We start from the raw sequence: 17724 nt of genomic DNA on the forward strand, positions 1-17724 counted from the left end.
TGGCAGCTTTGTGCTACAATGTTGCATATCTACACATAAGCAATTTGTTTGTAGCAGGAAGTAAACTCATATAAAGTACATTCACATGGCATAAAAAGTAGGCTGAAAAAATACATGTGAATTTTTAAGACATTCTTGATTTTCCTTGTTTTTTGATGTGCATTTTAAGCATATTTGAATGTTTTTTTTTTCCGAATGTTGCCCAATACAGTTCACATGGGGGGACATGTGTCAAAGATTTTTCCCCTTGTTTGTGTTTATACTTATTTTTTTGCATCTTTTTTGTGTACATTCTTGTGGAGCATTTCCTCCAGATGTGTAGGTTTCGGTGTACCTGGAGGGATATATTCAGTACGCATGAATTTATTAACTGCGTACATTTAATTTAGCCCCAGAAAACTTCCGCAATGACCATACTTTTTACGCAAACATAATCCATATTGGACTGCACGTAGCAAGAATGGAATATGTATCCATAATGTTCAACCTTTCCTCTCTATCCTATGCCTTTCAAATTGATAATTGTAATTATGTTCTTAAGTGTTACTTTCTTTATTAGTTTAAATACTGTTATGATTGTCTGCAATGTTTCCTATACAGGGATGTGGAATTCCTATTGCCCAATGCCCGACAGGTGAATTTTTCCGTCCCTTAGCCTTGCTTCGGGCATGCAGGGCCAGACCTGACAAGCGTGGCAGCTCTCAGCAGTCTGTATGGAGCGGGCACCCGACTCCTGCCCGCTCCATATTCTGCAGCTAATAGCCAGCATGCGGCGATCGCCACGGCTGGCTATTAACCCTTTAAATCACCGCTGTCAAAGCTGTCCAAAGGGACTTATGAATGCTCCCTGGTGGGCTAGTGGGGTGATCACGGGGGGGGTGGGGGTGGTGGAATCCACTATAGAGGTAGCCGGAGGGCTTACCTCTGTTCCCTGCTGTCTGTGGCTCTGTCATTGATAGAGCCTGGCTAGACCTAGGCTCTATCAATGGTTCAAAGAGCACCCAGTTCAATGGAGTTCAATAGAACTCTATTGATCTGTATGAGGAATCTAATGATTCCTCCTAAAAGTCTAATAAAGTGTAAAAAAAAATTTAAAAAAAGTTTTAATAAAAGTTTAAAAGACACACATTAACCCCTTCCATATTAAAAGTTCAAAATCACCCCCGTTTCATATATGAAAACATGTAAACATAATAATAATTAACATATTTGGTATTGCTGCGTGCGTAATTGTATGAACTCTTAAAATATAACATTATGTATCCCATACAGTAAATTACGTAAATGTAAAAAAAAAAAAAAAAAAAAAAAAAAAAAATACCAAACCACAGAATTGCAATTTTTAGAATATCCCAGAAAAAAAAGTTAAAAAGCAATTAAAAAGAATTAGCCCTTATACTGCCTGGTATGCGAAAAAAAAAAGAAGAAAAAAAGCTACAGGGGTCAAAAAATGACAATAAAAAAAATGCAAAAAAGTTCAGAATTTTTTTAAAATTAGTAAAACTTGACAGAAACTATACAAATCTGGTATTGCTGTAATCAGGACAACCTAAAGTATCAAAACAACATTTTAGCTCAACCACAAGGTAAATGGTGTAGAAAAGAAAACCACCAAATTTGCTAAATTATCTTTTACTATTTCAATTTCACCTCCCCGATAATATATATATATTTTTTGGTTCGGAGAATATGTTATTGAAAAATGAAAAGGTATCATTATAGTAGGTAATTATGGCTATTATAGGGCAAAGAGAAAAAAACAAGAGTGTAAAAGCGAAAATTGGCCCGGACAAGTGGATTTTGCTCCGTTTTAGTCCCGTGGACAAGTAATTTTTTTAAATAAAATTTCCACACCCCTGTTATATATTGGATATTGATCTTCATCTTCTTTAAGTGCAAAGATAAAGGCATCATCCCCTGCAGGCCAGATCCATTAAGGTTGTTATTAGACATCTACCTAAAATAAAACGTTGGTTACTTACTTATAGGACAACAGGGATGTTGAAAATATTTACAAGGAAACACTGGATCCTAAAATTTTGAAAATAGGGCCACGGTTACAATTTAAATATGTTCCAATACGCTACAGACAAAGCATATACCAGAAATTGGCTAAACAAAACTCAAATAAAAGGGAACTGGAAATGCGGCCACTGTAACTGGTGCACTTACTATCAAGCAGGAAAAACTGTGTCAATAGGTGGTGTAAACAAGCACTTAAAGGGGTACTCCCACCCTAGACATCTTATCCCCTATCCAAAGGATAGGGGATAAGATATCTGATTGCGGGGGTCCCGCCACTGGGGACCCCCGCAATATTGCATGCGGCACCTACCTGTTTCTTGTCCGGAAGCACTGGAGGGTCTGGGTCGCGACCACGGGAACAGAAGTCCATGACGTCAGTACTCCGCCCCCGTGTGACGGCCGTCACGCCCCCTCCCATAGACTTGCATTTAGGGGAAGGGGCGTGACGTCAGACAGGGGGGGGGGGGGGCGGAATCCTGACGTCACGGACTTCCGTTCCATGGTCGCGACCCAGACCCTCCAGTGCTTCCGGACAAGAAACAGGTGGCTGCCGCATGCAATATTGCGGGGGTCCCCAGTATAGTATATGCAATAACATGCAAATGTTACTATATTGGAAGTAAAATTAGACCAGTTAATGTACGCTTTAGAGAACATGTTATATCTATAACTACTGGCAAAGGTTCACCCAGACTTATAGAACATATCAACACTGAACACAACGGGCGTACAGATAAATGATCATTTATGGGCATACAGAAAGTATATGCAGAAGGAGGTCAAGATATTGTTAAAAAACTACACGAAACAGAGGCAAGATGGATTCTAAGAACACGAGCGCAAGAAAGGGCAGGGTTAAATGATATGGGAGTCTTTCTATAATATGCTGTTAAAACGTTTTTTAACACGTTATTTTGAATATTTTTATATACATATCTATTTGTATTCACTATATATGTATTTTTCTATTTGTATCACATTTTCCGCTCACCTGTGTCCCATGTCACTGAAGGGGGAGTGTACTTACGATATGGAGCACAAGTCAGAGGAATTAGTCTGTCGAAGTTCCGTAAGGAACTTTGTGGGCACTGGCGTCTCACACTCGCTGCGGCATGTTGCCGCTCTTAACCTGTCTGTTTGTATTATCTGAAATAAAGAAGCCACATTGTACCTGGTGAGTGCCTTTGTATTCTTTCATATTGGATTTCATTACACGCTGTTGTTTCCACGAATGAGCACCATCTTATATGTACTCTGTGCACCGAAGTTCTCCACTTGGATGTGTCTGCAATTGACTGTACAGTGGTCCCTCAACATACGATGGTAATCCGTTCCAAATGGACCATCCTTTGTTGAAACCATTGTATGTTGAGGGATCCGTGCAATGTAAAGTATAGGACAGTGGCCTACAACCTGCGGACCTCCAGATGTTGCAAAACTACAACACCCAGCATGCCCGGACAGGCATGCTGGGAGTTGTAGTTTTGCAACATCTGGAGGTCCGCAGGTTGAAGACCACTGGTAGAGGAAGTTGTACTCACCTGTCCCCGCCGCTCTGGACCATCACCGCTGCCCTGGATGTAGCCTTCCATCGCTGTCGCCGCGTCCCCGAGGTGTCTCCGATGCTCCGGCAAGGCCTCTGCTTCCCCGGCATCCTCGCTCTCCATTGCCACCATCACATCACTACGCACGCCGCTCCTATTAGATGACGGGACGGCGTGCACAGCGACGTGATGACGACGATGGAGAGCACCGACGATGAAGGGGATCCCGAAGAGGACGCGCCGGAGCCCCGAGGACAGGTGAGTGATTGACAGCGGACCACACGGGGCACCGTAAACGGCTATCCGGTGGCAGCTGAAGCAGTCTGCGTTGCCGGATAGCCGTTTATGCGATGGCCTCAACATACAAAAGCATCGTATGTTAATAGAACAGAAATAGGTAGCCAGTGGTACAATGAAAAGTTCTGTTTATTCAGATCTCATAAAACCGCATGCAAGCGGGACTCAGCCAGGTAACAAACAACCAATGGTCAGCGTGGACGCGTTTCGGGTATGCACCCTTTGTCTCTGGCTACCTATTTCTGTTCTATTGCTTATGCTGGAGTCTTCAGCCGTGTTGGGTGTCCTGAGAGCTGACCATACCTATATCGTATGTTAATGCTGCCTTCAACATAGGAAAGGCCTCTGAGAGGCCATCGTATGTTGAAATGATCGTATGTCGGGGCCATCGTAGGTCGGGGGGGTCACTGTACCTGGTAGACTAGCAGTGCCTGCATTTTCTACTTTGTCTTGTTTGCATTTCATTAGCATATACAAAATAGAGCGACGGTGTACAGTGGAGGTATGAGGAGATTACTATATTTAAATATGCCAGACAGCCCGACACTGCAGAGTGAATAGGAGATGAATATGGGGTGTGAGTGTAAACTGCAATTCTGACGTATGGCGGTGCTCTAGTTCCAACAGTAATGCATGAATCACGTGTCGATAAGAGAGAAGAAAAAACGGCGAGTCACCAATCTTGCGTCTTCCAACTTTTTCATTGGATAAAATACTCACATAAATGCATAGGAAAGGGGACATACACAGGGGTGGGGGGTAGGGTACAGAAAGGTGAAGCACTAGACAGTGTGAAACGGAGCTTGTCACCTTTCTCTACCCCCCTCCCCTGTGTATGTCCCCTTTCCTATGCATATATGTGAGTATTTTATCCAATAAAAGAAGTTGGAAGATGCAAGATTGGTGAGTCGCCGTTTTATCTTCTCTCTTATCGACACGAGATTACTATATTTGCCCATAATTTATGAAAATCATTGCACAAGATTGACAAATTTACCGCATCTGCGCATAATTTAGAAGTCGGCAAAAGGGGTAAACTGCTTCTACCATACACAAATAATGATACATGTCCCCCATAGAATACAGTAAGATTCTGTTCACATGACATTAACCCCTTCCTGACACAGTGAGTTTGTATTCTTTCCTTCTCGCTAAGAGGCGTAAGTGTTTTTTCCTAGTGTAATATTGTCGGTGTGCAAGCAATCAAGCGCAGGTTAATGCACCTTACCGTTGTGTGTTGCGCTGAGGGCACAACACCTTTGTGGGCAGATCAGATCGCTTGGCTTCATTTGGGATCCGAATGGTAGATTTCCAGATTGGTGGTGCAAGGTTGCTACCCCTACGTCCTTTACCGTGACTGGCAGGTCCGGTGAAATGCAGGAGTAAAAGAGATAAATAGTCGGACGAGGACGGCGCCTTCCTTCGGATAGAATCGAAATCAAAACTAGCCAAGGTTTGAATTAAAACTATAAAAAGGCAGTTTATTTGGTGCACCAAATAAACTGCTTTTTTATGGTTTTAATTCAAACCTGGGCTAGTTTTGATTTCATTTCTATCCGAAGGAAGGCGCCGTCCTCGTCCAACTTTTTATCTCTTTTACTCCTTTAATATTACATTGACAGAGCCCCAGGATAAGTTTTGCCCTTCATTTTACCATATAATGCACTGCAAATAAAACCGAATAATATTAATATTATTTGTGGGATTAAATGGGAAAAACACTGTGTAGTTACTGTGTAGTTAAAATCATGTGTTAGCTTAGTACCGTGGGTCAGTATTTTTAAAACAACTTAAAAAAGTTTTTGTTATTTTTTACTACTTAAAAGGGGTATTCCAAGATTTTTTTTATTTGACTATGCTACAGGGGCTGTACAGTTAGTTTAGTTCACAATATAGTGATATATAAGGAGATTTATCAAAACCTGTGCAAAGGAAAAGTTGCTCAGTTGCCCATAGCAACCAGATTGCTTCTTTCATTTTTAACAAGTCCTCTGCAAAATGAAAGAAGCGATCTGATTGGTTGCTATGGGCAACTGGGCAACTTTTCCTTTGCACAGGTTTTGATAAATCTCCCCAATAGTGTCTGTACCTGTGTGTGATGGTGGTCTCGCAATTCTTCTGTCATTTTTGCCCCAATATGTATTTTTAACAGCATACAAAACTACTAAGGTCTCTGGTTTTCCCAGGTTGTAGTGTGGCCGAGACATGACATCATTAGTCAGGTGTGCAAAGGGAGCCTGTCCTGCTTCAATGGGTGGAGCGATCTCTGGGTGGGAGGGAGTTCATTCTGCAACTAACTATATTTTTGCAACAGCTGTAGGCCCCCTGGTTAGGCAACACTGGTCTTTTAAATGAAATGCAGCTCATTTGTGTTTCAATGGGTGGGATGGCTGATGTGTGGGAGTCAGGAAAGTGACCTCACACTTACAAACAAGGAACTATAGGATTTGTGAGAGAACGAACTCCAACGGGAAATACCCAGTTCATGTTGCCTGATGAAGCTGGTTGTCCAGCGAAAAGCATTGCATGCCGGGTAAATAAACCATTTTATCTTTGAAGCCTTGCGCTGCATTTATCCTGGGCTGTTCCTTGGAGGGATCCGTCTGAGCAGTTCACAAAAAGACAGCCACAGTGTTATGGTAATCTCACATCACAGCCATTTAGCCCCAAGACAAGCGCAGATCCTTCCTAAGCATGTCCATTACTGTCTGACAGGTACGTACTAAAATAACCTTATGGTGGATAACCCCTTTAAAATATTACTCTAGTGCCGAGCACCTTATCCCCCTTGCCATTAGACACTTATCCTATATGCTGTAATTACTGTAAAGTCACATATATAAAAAAAAAACTTTTCACACGCCAAACAGACACTTTAACCACTTAAGGACCTAGGGCGTATGGATACGCCTTGACGTCCTGGTGCTTAACCCCTTAAGGACCAAGGACGTACCGGTACGTCATTGGTCCTGCTCTTCTGATATAACGCGGGGTTACACAGTAACCCCGCGTCATATCATGGCGGGCCCGGCGTCATAGTGAAGCCGGGACCCGCCTCTAATAGCGCGCAGCGCTGATCGCGGCGCCGCGCGCTATTAACCCTTTAGCCGCGCGCTCAAAGCTGAGCCGCGCGGCTAAAAGTGAAAGTGAAAGTTCCCGGCTAGCTCAGTCAGGCTGTTCGGGATAGCCGCGGCTAATCGCGGCATCCCGAACAGCTGACAGGACAGCGGGAGGGCCCCTTCCTGCCTCCTCGCTGTCCGATCGCCGAATGACTGCTCAGTGCCTGAGATCCAGGCATGAGCAGTCATGCGGCAGAATCGTTGATCACTGGTTTCTTATGAGAAACCAGTGATCAACATAGAAGATCAGTGTGTGCAGTGTTATAGGTCCCTATGGGACCTATAACACTGCAAAAAAAAAGTGAAAAAAAAAAGTGAATAAAGATCATTTAACTCCTCCCCTATTAAAAGTTTGAATCACCCCCCTTTTCCAATAAAAAAAAAACACAGTGTAAATAAAAATAAAAATAAACATATGTGGTATCACCGCGTGCGGAAATGTCCGAATTATAAAAATATATCATTAATTAAACCGCTCGGTCAATGGCGTGCGCGCAAAAAAATTCCAAAGTCCAAAATAGTGCATTTTTGGTCACTTTTTATATCATTTAAAAATGAATAAAAAGTGATCAATAAGTCCTATCAATGCAAAAATGGTACCGTTAAAAACTTCAGATCACGGCGCAAAAAATGAGCCCTCATACCGCCCCATACACGGAAAAATAAAAAAGTTATAGGGGTCAGAAGATGACAATTTTAAACGTATTAATTTTCCTGCATGTAGTTATGATTTTTTCCAAAAGTCCGACAAAATCAAACCTATATAAGTAGGGTATCATTTTAATCGTATGGACCTACAGAATACATATCAGGTGTCATTTTTACCGAAAAATGTACTACGTAGAAACGGAAGCCCCCAAAAGTTACAAAACAGCGTTTTTTTTCCAATTTTGTCGCACAATGATTTTTTTTCCCGCTTCAGCATAGATTTTTGGGCAAAATGACTGACGTCATTACAAAGTAGAATTGGTGGCGCAAAAAATAAGCCATCATATGGATTTTTAGGTGTAAATTTGAAAGAGTTATGATTTTTTAAAGGCAAGGAGCAAAAAACGAAAATGCAAAAACGGAAAAACCTCCGGTCCTTAAGGGGTTAAGGACCCAGGGCGTATCCATACGCCCGTGGGAATTCTGGCCCCTGCCGCGCGCCGGGTGGGGACCGGGCCGGGGTGACTGCTGATATAAATCAGCAGGCACCCCGTGCAAATGCCCAGGGGGGTCATCAGACATTCACACTTGCGATTTGCGCCGATTCCGGGTCATACGGGTCTATTGTGACCCGGTGACCCGGAATAGAAGGGGGATCGCGGTTGTCTAAGACACCCACGATCCCCCTGTAGGCATAGGAGTGAGGTGGCAGGGTTGCCACCCCTCCTATCCCTGCTATTGGTCTGCTATTGATCGTCAGAGGCGACGACCAATAGCAGACCGGGGGCGGGGGGGTTAACTTTCGTTTTCCCCGTCCTGCCCACCCACAATAGGCGGGGCAGAACGGGGAACCGAAGGGGACCGGGCGCCGACGTCCACTTACCCGTCCGGAGGCTGTGGCGACGTTGATCGGCGGGCGGCGTGACGTGCGTCAGAAGAGGACGGCTCCCAGGATCCTACGGAAGCCGGTAAGTAGATCTGGAGGGCTACAGTCTGAGACCGTGGTCTCTAACTGTAGCCCTCCAGATGTTGCAAAACTACAACTCCCAGCATGCCCAGACAGCTGTTTGGGCATGCTGGAATATGTAGTGTTGCAACAGCTGGAGGGCTGCAGTTTGAGACCACTATACAGTGGTCTCTAAACTATATCCCTCCAGATGTTGCAAAACTACAACTCCTAGCATGCCCACATAGCTGTTTGTTGTCTGGGCATGCTGGGAGTTGTAGTTTTGCAACATCTGGAGGTCCACAGTTTGGAGATCACTGTGCAGTGGTCTAAAAACTGTAGCTCTCCAGATGTTGCAAAACTGCAATTCCCAGCATGCCCAGAAAGCAAACAGCTGTCTCGGCATGCTGGGAGTTGTAGTTGGATACCTCCAGCTGTTGCATAACTACATCTCCCAGCATGCCCTTCGGTGATTAGTACAGGCTGGGAGTTGTAGTTTTGCAACAGCTGGAGGCACACTGGTTGGAAAATATTGAGTTAGGTAACAGAACCTAACTGAAGGTTTTCCAACCAGTGTGCCTCCAGCTGTTGCAAAACTACAACTCCCAGCATGCACGGTCTGTCAGTACATGCTGGGAGTTGTAGTTTTGAAACAGCTGGAGGTTTGCCCCCCCATGTGAACGTACAGGGTACATTCATATAGGCGGGTTTACAGTAAATTTCCTGCTTCAAGTTTGGGCTGCGGCAAATTTTTCGCCGCAGTGCAAACTCCTAGCGGGAAATTCACCGTAACCCGCCAGTGTGAATGTACACTAAAAACACTACACTACACTAACACCTAATAAAGGGTAAAACACTACATATACACCCCTTACACTGTCTCCCCCCCCCCAATAAACAATTTAAAACGTCTTGTACGGCATGGTTTCCAAAACGGAGCCTCCAGCTGTTGCAAAACAACAACTCCCAGCATTTCTGGACAGCCACTGACTGTCCAGGCATGCTGGGAGTTTAGCAACAGCTGGAGGCACCCTGTTTGGGAATCACTGGCGTAGAATACCCCTATGTCCACCCCTATGCAATCCCTAATTTAGTCCTCAAATGTGCATGGTGCTCTCTTACTTTGGAGCCCTGCCGTATTTCAAGGAAACAGTTTAGGGCCACATATGGGGTATCTCCGTACTCGGGAGAAATTACACTACAAATTTTGGGGGGCTTTTTTTCCTTTTACCGCTTGTGAAAAGGAAAAGTTGGGGTCTACACCAGCCTGTTAGTGTAAAAAAAAAAAAAAAACATTTTACACTAATATGCTGGTGTTGCCCCATACTTTTTATTTCCACAAGCGGTAAAAGGAAAAAAAGACCCCCAAAATTTGTAACGCAATTTCTCCTGAGTACAGAAATACCCCAGATGTGGGCGTAAAATGCTCTGCGGGCACACAACAAGGCTCAGGAGTGAGAGAGCACCATGTACATTTGAGGCCTAAATTGGTGATTTGCACAGGGGTGGCTGATTTTACAGCGGTTCTGACAAACGCAAAAAAAAAAAAAATACCCACATGTGACCCCATTTTGGAAACTACACCCCTCACCGAACGTGACAAGGGGTATAGTGAGCCTGAACACCCCTGTCACGATTCGGCTTGCTGGTTGTGGATCCTCTGTGTCAGTGAGGGATTGGCGTGGACCGTGCCGGTGGACCAGTTCTAAGATGCTACTAGTATTCACCAGAGCCCGCCGCAAAGCGGGATGGTCTTGCTGCGGCGGTAGCAACCAGGTCCTATCCACTGGCAACGGCTCAACCTCGCTGACTGCTGAGAAGGCGTGGGACAAAAGGACTAGGCAGAGACAAGGTCAGACGTAGCAGAAGGTCGGGGCAGGCGGCAAGGTTCGTAGTCAATATGGATAGCAGAAGATCTGGAAACACAGGCTTTGGACAACACTAAACGCTTTCACTGGCACAAGGCAACAAGATCCGGCAAGGGAGTGCAGGGGAAGTGAGGTATTATAGCCAGGGAGCAGGTGGAAGCTAATTAGGCTAATTGGGCCAGGCACCAATCATTGGTGCACTGGCCCTTTAAAACTTAAAGAGCTGGCGCGCGCGCGCCCTAAGGAGCGGAGCCGCGCACGCCAGGACATGACAGCCGGGGGCCGGGACAGGTAAGTGACTTGGGATGCGATTCGCGAGCGGGCGCGTCCCGCTATGCGAACCGCATCCCCGCCGGCAATGTCAGTGCAGCGCTCCCGGTCAGCGGGTCTGACCGGGGCGCTGCAGAGAGAGGAACGCTGCGAGCACTCCGGGGAGGAGCAGGGACCCGGAGCGCTCGGCGTAACAGTACCCCCCCCTTAGGTCTCCCCCTTCTTTTGTCCGGCAATTGCTTCACATGGGACGAGGACACTGGGAGCGATTGCAAGGTTTCCTCAAAGGCAGGCAGTTCAGCAGGAGTGGGAATGGGGAGGGAGGGCAGAGGGTGAAGCTTGGCACGGGGCAAGGTGTCACCAGGACGGGGGCTATGAGGAGGCACGGCACAGTCCAGATAGGCCTTGGGGAGACTAGGCACAGGAGGAGACACTGAGGCCCGACAGACAGGATTGGGAGCAGAGGTGAGGCATCTCTTACGGCAAGCAGGGCCCCAATTCTTGATCTCCCCGGTGGTCCAGTCAACGGTGGGAGAATGATGCTGGAGCCATGGCAGACCGAGGAGGACTTCAGAGGTACAGTTGGGAAGAACGAACAATTCGATCTTTTCGTGATGGGGTCCAATGCACATTAAGAGAGGTTCTGTGCGGTAGCGCACAGTACAGTCCAACTTCACTCCGTTGACGGAAGAAATGTAGAGCGGCTTGACGAGACGGGTCACCGGGATGCAGAATTTATTCACCAAAGAGTCCAGAATAAAATTTCCAGAAGCACCAGAGTCCAAGCAGGCCACGGCTGAGAAGGAGGAGTTGGCAGAAGGAGAAATCCGCACGGGCACAGCGAGACGTGGAGAAGCAGATTTCGTACCAAGAGACTCCACACCCACGTGAGCTGGGTGCGTGCGTGCATTTCCCAGACGTGGAGGACGAATAGGGCAATCCACCAAGAAGTGTTCGGTACTGGCACAGTACAGACAAAGATTTTCTTCCCTACGGCGAGTCCTCTCTTCCTGGGTCAGGCGAGACCGATCCACTTGCATAGCCTCCTCGGTGGGAGGCACAGGCGTAGATTGCAAAGGATACTGTGGGAGAGGTGCCCAGAGATCTAGGTCTTTTTCCTGGCGGAGCTCCTGGTGTCTCTCAGAAAAACGCATGTCAATGCGGGTGGCCAATTGGATAAGTTCTTGCAGGTTGGCAGGAATCTCTCATGCGGCCAGCACATCCTTGATGTTACTGGATAGGCCTTTTTTAAAGGTCGCGCAGAGAGCCTCGTTATTCCAAGATAATTCGGAAGCGAGAGTACGAAATCGGATGACGTACTCTCCTACTGAAGAATTACCCTGGACCAGGTTCAGCAGGGCAGTCTCCACAGAAGAAGCTCGGGCTGGTTCCTTGAAGACACTACGGACTTCAGCGAAGAAGGACTGGACTGTGGCTGTGGCAGGATCATTGCGGTCCCAGAGCGGTGTGGCCCAAGACAAGGCCTTTCCAGAAAGAAGGCTCACTACGAACGCCACCTTAGACCGTTCTGTAGGAAATCGGTCCGACAACATCTCCATATGCAGGGAACATTGAGACAAAAATCCACGGCAGAGTCTAGAGTCCCCATCAAATTTGTCCGGCAGGGACAAGCGGAGGCTAGGAGCGGCCAGTCGCTGCGGAGGAGGTGCAGGAGCTGGCGGAGGAGATGGTTGCTGCTGTAGCAGTGGCAGAAGTTGCTGTAACATGGCGGTCAACTGCGACAGCTGCTGTCCTTGTTGGGCAATTTGCTGCGATTGCTGAGCGACCACCGTGGTAAGGTCAGCAAGACTTGGCAGCGGCACCTCAGCAGGATCCATGGCCGGATCTACTGTCACGACTCGGCTTGCTGGTTGTGGATCCTCTGTGTCAGCGAGGGATTGGCGTGGACCGTGCAGGTGGACCGGTTCTAAGATGCTACTGGTATTCACCAGAGACCGCCGCAAAGCGGGATGGTCTTGCTGCGGCGGTAGCAACCAGGTCGTATCCACTGGCAACGGCTCAACCTCGCTGAGAAGGCGTGGGACAAAAGGACTAGGCAGAGACAAGGTCAGACGTAGCAGAAGGTCGGGGCAGGCGGCAAGGTTCGTAGTCAATATGGATAGCAGAAGATCTGGAAACACAGGCTTTGGACAACACTAAACGCTTTCACTGGCCCAAGGCAACAAGATCCGGCAAGGGAGTGCAGGGAAAGTGAGGTATTATAGCCAGGGAGCAAGTGAGGTATTATAGCCATGGAGCAATTAGGCTAATTGGGCCAGGCACCAATCATTGGTGCACTGGCCCTTTAAATCTTAAAGAGCTGGCGCGCGCGCGCGCGCCCTAAGGAGCGGAGCCACGCACGCCAGGACATGACAGCCGGGGGCCGGGACAGGTAAGTGACTTGGGATGCGATTCGCGAGCGGGCGCGTCCCGCTATGCGAATCGCATCCTTGCCGGCAATGTCAGTGCAGCGCTCCCGGTCAGTGGGTCTGACCGGGGCGCTGCAGAGAGAGTAACGCCGCGAGCGCTCCGGGGAGGAGCAGGGACCCGGAGCGCTCGGCGTAACAACCCCACAGACGAATTTTCATTAAAGTTGGATGGGAAAATGAAAAAAATTATATTTTTTCACTAAAATGCTGGTGTTACCCTAAATTTTTCATTTTCACATCGGGAAATAGGAAAAAAGCCCCCCCAAATTTGTAACCCCATCTCTTCTGAGTAAGAACATACCCCATATGTGAATTTAAAGTGCTCTGCGGGCGAACTACAATGCTCAGAAGAGAAGGAGCGCCATTGGGATTTTGTAGAGGAAATTTGTCCGGAATTGAAGGCCACATGTGTTTACAAAGCCTCCATAGTGCCAGAACAATGGACCCCCGACACATGTGACCCCATTTTGGAAACTACACTCCTCACGTAATGTAATAAGGGGTAAATTGAGAATTTACGCCCCACAGGTGTCTGACAGATTTTTGGAACAGTGGTCCGTAAAAATGAAAAATTAAATTTTTCATTTGCACAGCCCACTGTTCCAAAGATCTGTGGGGTGTAAATACTCGCTGCACCCCTTATTAAATTCTGTGAGGGGTGTCGTTTCCAAAATGGGGTCACATGTGGGGGGTTCCACTGTTCTGGCACCACGGGGGGCTTTGTAAACGCACATGGCCCCTGACTACCATTCCAAACTAATTCTCTTTCCAAAAGCTCAATGGCGCTCCTCCTCTTCTGAGCATTGTAGTTTGCCAGCAGAGCATTTTATGTCCTAACATGGGGTTACACATTTTGGGGGTCATTACACATCCAACTTTAACGAAAAGTCGTCAAACACCTGTGGGGTGTTAAGGCTCAGCGGACCCCTTGTTACGTTCCTTGAGGGGTGTAGTTTCCAAAATAGTATGCCATGTGGGTATTTTTTGCTGTTCTGGCACCACAGGGGCTTCCTAAATGCGACATGCCCCCAAAAAACCATTTCAGCAAAAGTTGCTTTCAAAAAGCCAAATGTGACGCCTTCTCTTCTGAGCATTGTAGTTCGCCCGCAAAGCATTTTATGTCCTAACATGTGGTATTTCCTTACTCAGAAGAGATGGGGTTACAAATTTGGGGGGGGGGGGGATTTTCTCCCATTACCCTTTGTAAAAATGGTAAATTTAGGGGAAAAACTGCACTTTAGTGAAAAAAATTTTTTTTTCATTTACACATCCGACTTTAACGAAAAGTCGTCAAACACCTGTGGGGTGTTAAGGCTCACTGGACCCCTTGTTACGTGCCTTGAGGGGTCGAGTTTCCAAAATGGTATGCCATGTTGGGGTTTTCTGCTGTTCTGGCACCATAGGGGCTTCCTAAATGTGACATGCCCCCCAAAAACCATTTCAGCAAAATTTCCTCTCCAAAATCCTATTGTCGCTCCTTCCCTTCTGAGCCCTCTAGTGCACCCGCCGAACACTTGACATACACATATGAGGTATTTCCTTACTCGAGAGAAATTGGGTTACAAATTTTGGGGGGATTTTTCATCTTGTAAAAATTCAAAAACAAGAACATGCGAGTGTAAAAAATGAAGATTTTTAATTTTCTCCTTCACTTTGCTGCTATTCTTGTGAAACACCTAAAGGGTTAACACACTTACTGAATGTCATTTTGAATACTTTGAGGGGTGCAGTTTTTATAATGGGGTCATTTGTGGGGTATTTCTAATATGAAGGCCCTTCAAATCCACTTCAAAACTGAACTGGTCCCTGAAAAATTCCGATTTAGAAAATTTTGTGAAAAATTGGAAAATTGCTGCTGAACTTTGAAGCCCTCTGGTGTCTTCCAAAAGTAAAAACATGTAAATTTTATGATGCAAACATAAAGTAGACATATTGTATATGTGAATCAATGTATAATTTATTTGGAATATCCATCTTCCTTACAAGCAGTGAGCTTCAAAGTTAAAAAAATGCTAAATTTTCGATTTTTTCATCAAATTTTTGAATTTTTCACCAAGAAATGATGCAAGTATCGACAAAATTTTACCACTAACATAAAGTAGAATATGTCACGAAAAAACAATCTCGGAATCAGAATGAAAGGTAAAAGCATCCCAGAGTTATTAATGCTTAAAGTGACAGTGGTCAGATGTGCAAAAAATGGCCGGGTCCTTAAAGTATATTTGGGCTGGGTCCTTAAGGGGTTAAAGAAGTGAATAAAACAAATGTTACATGTGGCCAGGGATGGAGTAAAAATAATAAAGAAGCTATACTCACCTACCCCAAACCCCCACACTGCAGTGCGGATGTTCCCAGGCCCCACTTTTCACCACAACTCCTGGTTCCTGTCCCCAAAGGAAATGACTGCTCAATTACTGTCTATAGTAAACTACTGTCCTCCAAGATTGATGTGGTCAAAATCCTACCAATCCTCTACAGTGAATAACTTTTCAAACTAACATAACATAAACCCCACCCAACCCATCCTGGAGCACTTAAAAACAATCACTTTGGATGGACATTAAAGGGGTACTCTGGTGGAAAACTCTCTTTTTTTTTAAATCAACTGGTGCCAGTTAAACAGATTTGTAAATTACTTCTATTAAAAAAATCTTAATCCTTTCAGTACTTATTAGCTGCTGAATACTACAGAGGGAATTATTTTCTTTTTGGAACACAGAGCTCTCTGCTGACATCATGACCACAGTGCTCTCTGCTGATATCTCTGTCCATTTTAGGAACTGTCCAGAGCAGCATATGTTTGCTATGGGAATTTTCTCCTACTCTGGACAGTTCTTAAAATGGACAGAGATGTCAGCAGAGAGCACTGTGCATGTGATTTCAGCATAGAGCTCTGCGTTCCAAAAAGAAAAGAATTTCCTCTGTAGTATTCAGCAGCTAATAAGTACTGGAAGGATTTAGATTTTTTTAATAGAAGTAATTTACAAATCTGTTAAACTTTCTGGCACCAGTTGATTAAAAAAAAAAAAAAAGTTTTCCACCGGAGTACCTCTTTAAACACCACACATTTTTGGCTTGGTATGTGGGACTGTGAGAAAAAAAAATATGTATAATATTCAGCTCACCACTATGGAGTCCAATGACTGAAGATCCAGTGAAGGTAGGAGAGCAAGGCAGGTAAACAGCGCGCCGTGTCCCGGATACAAATGAAGAGGAGGGCAAAAAAGTGGGGGCCTCCAGCTGCTCCAAAAGTCTAATTAGTAGAAAAGTGAATAAAACTTAACTTTTAATCCATACTTTAAAAACCAAGGATATCCATAATGAATAAAATGATGATGTGCAGGTAACCGACGCGTTTCGAGCCGAATCTGGCTCTTAGTCGTGGCATCAATTCCATGTGCAAATGCCCTTTATATAGTCTAGGCTCCAAATGAGCTTACCCGGAGGCCGCTGAGCATAGGATCCAGGATGGAGGGACACATTCTACATACAAAATGCAAGAAAACACAGCGTGGAACAGATGGATAGGAGCAGCAAATAAACGTGTACAAAATAAATATACCTGAATAATATGTATAAACGGAAAACCAGTAGCTAGCAAATCAATAGATAAATGTGAACCAGGTCAAAAAGAAAAAAAAATATATAAAAATACATGATACCGTATATACCTAAATTACCCTAGTATGCTCATCCAAATTGCAAACGCATAAATGTCTCACACCTAATGTGAACTACAGCCAAATATTTTGAATGTGGACCTATGTAGGTAGAGACAGCGTAAACAATACACAAGCAGTGTTCCCAAACATATATACATGAATGTGTAGATCACATCTTATGGTTTAAATAATATCAGTATATTTATTTTGTACACGTTTATTTGCTGCTCCTATCCATCTGTTCCACGCCATGTTTTCTGGCTTTTTGTAGGGAGAATGTGTCCCTCCATCCCGGATCCTATGCTCAGCGGCCTCCGGGTAAGCTCATTTGGAGCCTAGACTATATAAAGAGCATTTGCACATGGAATTGACGCCACGACTAAGAGCCAGATTCGGCTCGAAACGCGTCGGTTACCTGCACATCATCATTTTATTCATTATGGATATCCTTGGTTTTTAAAGTATGGATTAAAAGTTAAGTTTTATTCACTTTTCTACTATGTGGGACTGTACAGGCAAAATGGGGATGGGGCCCCTACAGATCCTGAGTGTGTGCAGCATTAAGATTATCATTATAATTCAGATCTTATTCTTCCACCTGTGTTCCCCACAATTGGAGAGCTACAGGTTGGAGACCACTGAGGTAATCTATAGAATCTCTGCAGTCTAGTCCACAACAAAATGGCGGTGCGGAATACGGCTCTGCAGACACCTCTGCCAAACCTGTACATAACACCAGCTGTGATTGCTATTACCGCCAACATGTCTGTGTTAACATGCTGTATGGACAGGGTGTCTTTGGGTGTCTCACCCTGCGCAATTTCACCTTGAGCAGTAACTTTCTTATTAGGTGAATGGTGAGAACTGTAGCCCTGATCTGAGCAGGAGACACACCTCTAGTGACTACGCCTAGCGC

At 45.3% G+C, this 17724-nt stretch overlaps 1 long non-coding RNA gene across 1 annotated transcript; it reads right to left on the minus strand.

The window, feature by feature from the left end:
• Positions 1–58: 58 nt before the first annotated feature.
• LOC130285025 (uncharacterized) lies at positions 59–17724 on the minus strand. The gene is made up of 4 exons (XR_008847223.1): positions 17620–17724; positions 3017–3171; positions 1983–2031; positions 59–334 (listed from the first exon to the last, which is right to left on the minus strand). It is a non-coding gene; the product is annotated as an uncharacterized LOC130285025 (long non-coding RNA).

Source organism: Hyla sarda, chromosome 8 (genome assembly GCF_029499605.1).
Source record: "Hyla sarda isolate aHylSar1 chromosome 8, aHylSar1.hap1, whole genome shotgun sequence".
NCBI lineage: Eukaryota > Metazoa > Chordata > Amphibia > Anura > Hylidae > Hyla > Hyla sarda.